Consider the following 8,933-nt stretch of genomic DNA (forward strand, 5'->3'; position numbering starts at 1 on the left):
AGCATAGTTTTAAGGGATTAGATTGCTGCTCAGCTTGAAAACAAACATGGCAAGTACTCTGTGGCAAGATAGACATGGGGGTGGTAGAGATGTAAATAGAGTAATCAGGAAACGGATTGAAGACTTGTGAGTGAGGCAAATTCAACGGAAAAGGCATAGTTAAAAGAAAGAGGCCAGAAAAGGCTGAGAATTTCCGCTGAAGGTTAAACTCTTGCCTCCTCTTCTGGAGAACTAAACCTGAATCTGGAATGTGCTGCAGGTGTGGGAGTGTGATTGCCTCTGGGGACAGTGAAACAAAGGAAAGATTTAGGGTGGAGAAAGAAACAGGAGAGAGCCTAGATGAGGCTGCTGCTCCTTCACTTGGAAGTCAGAGAAAAAAAAGGGGGGCCCTGGAGACAGAATCGGGGGTAAGCCCAGGTTGAGCTACCGCTGCCCACTGCTACCCTGGCTGCAAGTCTCCTTGGGACCCTCAGAATTTAGGAGGAAATAAAAAGTTCATTCCCGAGAAGGGGCTTGGGTGTGCTCTAGCGTGAGCCCACCCATGCCTGCGGGGATGCGGCTATCCCTCCAGAGGGAGAGAGCAAGGGGCATTCAGCGCCTGAGGTAGAGGGAGATACTGCAAACTTAGAACTGATGGATGATTTAAATTTATTTCTGTCTTGGCCAGGTTTAGAGGCAGAAAAGAATAAGGAATCCGTGTGGTGGGTCAAAAGTGTGCTGTTTGTGAGTGGGGCTCCCAAAGGCCATTACACCTTTGGTTATCCCCAACTCTCTGTGTGCCTCGGTTTCTCCCCTGGCTGTCCACCCCTTATTTTGCACGTCTCCAGATGATCCAGATTTATGTTACAGCAACGGGAGTGCCCTATGAGGCCTCTGAGCATCTTAGGGATTGACCCCAAAACCTCCGTGAGGCCCCCCTCTTGTAAGGACACCCAAGAACACCAAAGGAAGGAAATGCCTCTTGGGTTTTCAGAGCACAGGCGAAACCTGAGCAATCATTTTAGATTTTATAATTGTTTCTGCCTCCAAACACAGGCCTACCATGTTTGAATATCCCTCTCTTACAATGTGGCATCTCTGTTTAACCCGGAAGGTGGGAAAGGCAAGACAATCTTGCTGATCTGTACTCACTGCCTTCCAATCTGCTGGAGATGATAGGTGGGACCCAAGTCACGGCACCCAAATGTTACTGGAGTCTTGGTTCTTCTTGCCACTGCAGTGAAGAATCAAAGGTCAGCATACTGATTAGTATGCAAGCAGGGTTTATTAGTGATCTGTTCTCAGATCACTTTTTAACACACTAATAGGGCACCCAAAGGAAGCCCAGGCTGCTGGTACCAGATGAAGGGCTGGATGTCGGGGTTGGAGGGGGCAGACAGAAACACCAGGTGTCTCTGTATGTCCCCCCTCTGAGCCCCCTTCCCCTTCCCTATGCTGGCCTCTAGGGTCTGGGTGACACAGACCTGCCCCCGGCCAGAGTGGGTACGTTCCCTCTGGGAGACCCTCACAGATATCCCAGCCCAGGAAGGTCCTGTGGGACACAGGGAGGACCCAGCCCTGGGATAGTCCAGAACAGGACCAGAAGGCTTCTCCCAGAAGAGCCTGGCCAGCCTGATGGTATTAGATGGAGGGGTGGAAGCGCAAGGCACCTGGCAGGAGGCGTGCCATTGGCAGGAAGAACATGGAGTTTGGATTCAGAAGATATATCGAGGCTTGCTAGACCTAGCCGCTACTCTAATTCCTCTTGACCATGTGCCTTTCTTGTGCCTCAGTTTCCCGTCAGTAAAATGGTTTTGCAGTCATAATACCTACCTCAGTGTCATGGAGAGGTGTCAACAAGGTAACATGTGAGATGGAGCCTGGCACAGACTAAACACATGGCAACAGCATTTATTAGCTGTTTGTTCAGCTCCCTGAGAAACAGGTATTTCCAGAAGAGGTTGGTCAGGTGCCCTCTGCTGGCCCCGTTGGCTGTGCCTGGGTAGATGTCACAGGAACAGCAAGAGGAGGGAGGACATGGCCCTATCCTGCAGGATCAAGCACATCTTCAGAGAAATGGCAAAACGGTGATGAACAGAAGAGAGAGCTGGCAGTCCAGGCAGAGGGAGCAGTGGGGGGCAAAGGCCCCATGGTGTGACATGGATGGGTACATTCTGGGAAGAGCAGGTATTTCTGGAACAATGGAAGAAAGGGGGAGGCGGGACCCAGCATGTGGCTAGGGAGCTTTGGGGGGCTAAAGGGACATCTGTGGGCTGAAAGGAGGAAGAGGTTCTGGGGCTGCATTCCCAACTTGGCCACTAGCTGACTGTGTGATCTACTAGTTTCTCAACCTCTCGGAGCTAATTATGTGATCTCGTACCAGTTGCTCAAGACCTTCCCTCAACTAGGCCTCAGTTTCCCCATCTGAACACAATCATTGCAGTACGTCCATCTGAGGGCAGATAGAAGCTGAAATGAGAAAACGGAAGTTACCCACTATACTCAGGGCCCGCCCATGACAAGAGCTTAATAATGGTCAGCAGCCCTGGGAGGCCAATAGTGTATTCTCCCTCTATTACAAATGGGAAACTGAGGGCCAGACAAGGGCAAGATTGCCCCAGGCCCTGGAGCGGACGAGCTGTGGACCTGAGCTTGCAGTTACTCTGTGCACCCCTTCCTTCCTGGAGCCTGTCCAGAAACAGTGCCCTGTGAGCCCAGCAAGGGTGAGTCAGTGCAGGCATGTCCCTACCAAGTACACAATCCAGCTGCCCTTGGCCACGCTCTGCCATCACAGCTCTGCATGGCTGTGGGCCCCCCCAGGGCTCAGAGAGGCCAGGCAGCGCCTCACCCACTCACCCATAGCAACACTTGTCCACTTTGGCTTCAGGGTAGAATGTACTCAGAAAATTTCACAGTCACCGGCATCTGGACTCATCCCTCATCCAGCCAGTATTTACCAAGCACCCCCAGACCCTTCCAGGCTCAGAGGCAGGCTGAATGTGAGGGGTATTTGGGCCTTGGGGGCATGCACACAGTGGTGGCAAGGACAGACCACTCGCACACTCAGCCTGTCACTGGCTCTCGCTGTCACCCGCTTTTTTTGTTGGTTTGTTTTTTTTGTTTTTTATTATTTTTCAATTACAGTTGACATACAATATTATATTAGTTTCAGGTGTGCAGCATACTGATTAGACATTTGTATAATTTATGCAGTGATTACCCCAATCAGCCTAATACCCACCTGGCACTATCCAGTTATTAAAATATTACTGACTATATTCACTATGCTGTACTTTTCATCCCATGATTGTTTTGTAGCTGGCAATTTGCACATCTTAACCCCTTCCCCTTTGTCGCCCAGTCTCCCAACTCCCTTCCCATCTGGCAACCATCAATTTGTTCTCTGTATCTATGAGTTTGTTTCTGTTTGTTTGTGCATTCTGTTCTTTAGAGTCCACATAAAACTGAGATCATATGATACTGGTCTTTCTCTGTCTCACTTATTTCATTGAGCATAATACCTTCCAGGTACATCCATATTGTTTGTTGCAAATGGTAAGATTTTATTCTTTTTAATGGCTGAGTAATATTCCCTTGTATATATGTACCACTTCTTCTTTATCCAGTCATCTATCATTGGACACTTAGGTCACTTCCATGTTTTGCCTCTTAAAGTAATGCTGCAATGGACATAGGAATGCATATGTCTTTTTGGATTGGTGTTTTGGATTTCTTTCTTGCTCTTTCAAATCAGTTCAACGTCAGGATTTTCCTTCAGACACTTGAGACAAAAATCAGGATCCTTGGAGAATGGAGAGTTTGGGAGCGTGAGGGGAGTACCAGATGCTCTGAAAACTGATGCAGCTTTTGATAGTGTGAGAGGACAGCCTTGTGCTCTTTTATCATCCAAGACACCTAATGAGACACTTGCCTTTGGAAATAGGGTCACATGTCAGGAGCGGCCCACGTGTCCCCTTACAGAATGAGGCCAGGCCCCGGGTGGAATAGGGGAGGCTGGTGTGGAAGGAGCAGTGACGCTGTGGTTTCGATTGTTTCAGGATGGGAGCCAGGAGCAGAACTCTCAGAGGCAAGCTGCAAGCAGAGCGATTCGGAAGAGTCAGATGGGGCGATTGAAACCCTCGTGGGGGTCATTTCCCCAGGATGTTCCTTTGGCGAACACAAACCGGAGGGCAGCTTAGCGAGGCAAGCAGGACTCTCAGGGGAGGTCCTGACGAAGTCTGTAACCCAAACATCAGATTCCAGGAACAGTTCAAGGCCTCCCAATGATGTCCTACAGACCAGCCAGAGTGTGAGTCTGGTGAATTGGGGGACAGCCCCAATGTGTGGCCAGACTTTACCTCACAAGAGAAGACCCCTTCTGAGGAGAACTCGGGTGTGCTAGCCGATGATAGGCTGGAGCCTCCATGTTTGCCATCAGGGAGGGCATCCGCCATTTGTGGAGACACCGTTCGGAGCGCCTGGACCCAGGAGGCACACCGGCAGAGCCACCCTCAGAAGATGCACTACACCTGCAGCCAGTGCGGGAAAGCCTTCTGCCGCAGCACGCACCTGGCACAGCACCAGGTCGTGCACACGGGGGCGAAGCCCCATGTGTGTAAGGACTGCGGCAAGGCCTTCAGTCAGGTCACTCACCTGATGCAGCACCAGCGCATGCACACCGGGGAGAAGCCCCACACGTGCGGGGACTGCAGGAGAGCCTTCAGCGACTGCTCGGCCCTGATCCGGGACCTGAGAATCCACTTGGGTGAGAAGCCATATCGCTGCCACATTTGTCCAAAGGCCTTTGCACAAACCTCCTTGCTTACCGAGCACCAGAGGGTCCACACCGGTGAGAAGCCATACAAGTGCGGCGAATGTGGGAAGGCCTTCAGCTGCAGCTCGGCCCTTACAGTGCACCTGCGGGTCCACATCATGGTGCTGCAGTGAACCACCGCGCCTGGGCTCAACCGTGAAGCGAGGAGCCAAGAAGAACAAGTGGGTCTTCACTGAGTCCCCAAATTGATAAAGTTCTTAAGGGTAGACGCTGGCGCTGTCTGGGGACAACTCTGCATTTGGGGACCCAGATGAATGCAAAGCTGTTCTCCAGCTGGAGAAGCTTCCGGAAGGGTCTTGCTGCCCGCCTCAGAGGACAGCAGAGCTGACTCTGTGGCTTGGTCCTCAGGGCCAGGGTGGTGGGGGTGAAGTTTCTGTCGGGACTCACCCCAGGACGCTCTGGGCCAGGGCTTCCGACTCCCGTTCCTGTGTGGCTGTTCTGGTTGACTGTTCCTCTCCTGCTTAGCGCAGGAGGAATGCCTGCCCACGCCACCTCGGTGCCTTCCCATGACTATTTCACTCCACTATTCACGTCCAACTCCAAGGCCAGCTTGTGAGACCTCCTCCAGATGCGCTCCGTCTCTCGTTCCCTGTCTTCATTGGGGGTGCTGCTTGACACTTATGGGATGGCATGTTTCTGCCTCCTCCTCCTTCCACATCCCACCAGCCATCGGCCCTGTTGTTTTTACCCAAAACTCATCTCTAATCCATTTCCTTCTCCATCATCACCTTATGTGAGCCCCTGTCACCGCTCATCTGGATTCCAGCAGGGGCCTCCTTTCAGACCCCTTCCTGCCTTCTCATTTACCCCACCCGCTATTTCATACTAGCTTTCAGGGGGAGCTCTTTCTACACCCGAATCTGATTGTATCCATGATGGGAAGCTCTCCAATGAGTCACCTTCTATAGCAAAGCTTCCTGAATGGGTTACAGGTTTACCAGTGTGTAAGTTGCTTTGGGCCCCAGCAACCTTCCCAGTTACTCTCATATAGGCATCTGAATATTGTCCTCTTCCTGTGAGTGCAGTGATGTGAAAATGGTTTCAAGTACTGCCCTGTAGGATGAACCTCAAACTCCCTCACCTGCCGTGCATGAGCGTGTGGGACCTGGCCCCAGCCTCATCCCCTACCACGGCCTCACCTACCACATGGGACTACTTGTGGTTCCAGAAGAAGCCATACTTTGTCTCGCCTACGTGCCTTCAGACCCGTGCCTGGAACCCTCCTGTCCTCTCTCCTCCAAGATGTTTCAGATATCATCTTCCCCAGCAATGCCTCCCCCACCTCCTCAAGCCAACCTCAACTTGCCCTCTCCACTTCCACAGCACCTGCTTCTGACCTTTCCTGAACATCCTGCCATGTTGTACTCTCTCCTTGCAAGCGTGGAACCTGTTTCCTGAGGACACTGGGAGCTTCCGCCAGCAGGGGCCATGTTTTATCCTCAGTGCACAGACCCACCGCATATTAATAGGGGACGCAGCAGGCTCTGACCCACCTCTGTTGAACAAATGTCCTGTGACTAGTGCCCTCCTGGGCAGTCACCACACTCCACTCTGCAGTGTCCTTGTATATGTTGTCAGGCTGCCTCCCCGCCAGCTGTGGGCCCTGCAATGCAACAACAATCCAATTCTCCCAGGGTGCCAGCAGTCAGAGGGCCTGGCACATGGTGGCCTCAGTGAAATGCTGCTGGATTAAGTCTGCCTTTTCTGTGGTCCCCTGGTGCCATGGACTCGGACTGCCAGCCTCTTGTCAACACACCCTCTGACCTTCTCTCACAATTCTGCCTGTTACTAGATGTTACAGCCTCTGTTCCTGACTGTCAGGGTTTCCATCTGTTTTCCTCTGTATCTCTGATGATCCCATCACGTGCTAATCATTTGACATGCCATACCGTTGTGTACTGGTCATCATCACTGTCTCTAGGATTTGTTCCCTCTGTGTCACAAGTAAACAGAGATATAAGATCAACCAAGGAGACAGGTTCGGAACAGGAAGGCTGAGACCTAGGGAGCAGAAATTTTGTGTCAGTATCTCTGAGAGAGCCCCACATACACCCAGACACAGGCAGACAGCCACACACAGTGCCGGTGAGATTGACAGACAGACAGAAAGTTGACAGACACAGGGAGAAACTCAGAGATGAGAAACATACATTCCCAGTGAAATGATCACTCAGGCATTCGGCAGGCTGCAGGGAGTGGGAAAGACAGGGGCCTAAAGTCAGGCTGCAGAGGGACCTGAACCTCAGTAACCTGCTTTGTGCAGTATCTGACCCAAGACCCGGCCCTGCCTCTGACTTACACACCCGTCTCTACCTTTCTCTGCACTGACTCTCCCAGTCTCTGTCACCGAAGAGCTGACTGCCCCTCCCGTTGACAATCTGAGCATCTCCAGCACCCACTTTTTCATGATATTCATGTCTGCCCATGTCTGTCTAAGGCAGGAGGAGGTCAAAGGGAAATCTTTTTTAAGGGCCTACATGTGCTGGTCAGTCTTCCTAATAACATACATCATCCCACTAATCCTCACACAACGCTGAGAGCAGGATGACCGTCCCCATTTTATAGAGGCAGGGATGAGGGGCAGGAGAATATAAGTGACTGGCCAAGTTTACACTGCCAGCAACTGGAAGCATTCAGATTTGGGAGCACATCCAAATACTTCAGCAGTATCAAAAAGCATGACTATACTCAATAAACCAAGTAAGACAAATATAGCAAACGGGATTTCTTTCAAATCCAGGCATAGGTTTCTGTTTGTTTTGTTTTTAAAATCAATTTGAAAACATTTTTATCATCAGGAAAAGAAGCCCTCTGTCCATTAGCAGTCACTCTCATTGTCCCCTCCCCCCAGCCCTAGGCAACCACAATCTACTTCCTGTCTGTATGGATTTATCTATTCTGAACACTTCGCTGTAAATGGAATCATACAATATGTGTCCTTTGATGATTGGCTCCTTTTTTTTTAAAGATTTTATTGGGGAGTTAGGGGAGGGGAACAGCATTGGGGAATCGGAGAAGGGGAACAGACAAGTGCTGTTGTTTTGTTCTTCAGTCTAGCTGTGGAGGATGTTGCTTCACTGGCCCATGTTGGTATTGTGATCATTGCGCTCTTCCCAGCTGAGACATTCGCTCGCTGGCCACTGGACAGCCTCTCACAGCAGCTCACACTGGCTGCTGGTTGCTCACGCCGTCTGCCAGCCACTCATGGTAGCTCACAGCAGCCCACTGCAACCCCACTGCAGCCTACTCTGTCACCGGTGACTCACAGCAGCCCAGTTCCAGGTCGAGCTGTTGTTCACCATCTTAGCTGTAGAGGGCACAGCATCACTGGCCCTCATGTGGGATCCAAACCGGGGCTCTGCTGCTCAGAGCTGGCGCTCCCAAGCCAACTCTTAACCAATGCGCCACTCAGCCGGCCCCGATGACTGGCTTCTTTTACTCAGCATATTTTCAAGGTTCATCCATGTTGTTGCATGTGTCAGTACTTCATTCCTTTTCATGGCTAAATAGATACACCACATTTCACTTATCTATTTGTCCATTAATGGACATTTGGGTTGTTTTCCACTTTTTAGCTACTGTGAATAATGTTGCTATGAAGATTAGTAAACAGGTTTCTCAGTGGCTGTATATTTTCATTTCTCTTGGCTATATACCTATGAGAGAATTGCTAGGTCATATGGTAACGCTATGTTTAACATTTTGAAGAACTGCCAAACTGTTTTCCAAAGCAGCTGCACCATTTTACATCCCCACCAGCAATGTATGAGGGGCTCAACTTCTCCACATCTTTACCAACACTTGTTATTATCTGTCTTTTTTATTGTACATTCTAGGGGAAGTGAAGTGGTATCTCACTGTGAATTTTTAGTTTGTTCATTTGTTTTTGTCTTTATTATCAAAGTTTATTGTTGGGATCAGTTCCTATCTACTGGGGAGTCATTGTGGTTTTGATTTTGACTTTGATTTTTTATTTTTTTTATTTTTTTTATTTTTTTTTAAAGATTTTTATTGGGGTATTGGGGGGAAGGGAACAGTGCTGGGGAATTGGGGGAAGGGGAACAGACAAGTTGCTGTCGTTTTGTTCTTCAGTCTAGTTGTGGAGGACGTTGCTTCACTG

Source organism: Hipposideros armiger, unplaced genomic scaffold, assembly GCF_001890085.2.
Source record: "Hipposideros armiger isolate ML-2016 unplaced genomic scaffold, ASM189008v1 scaffold_1286, whole genome shotgun sequence".
Lineage (NCBI taxonomy): Eukaryota > Metazoa > Chordata > Mammalia > Chiroptera > Hipposideridae > Hipposideros > Hipposideros armiger.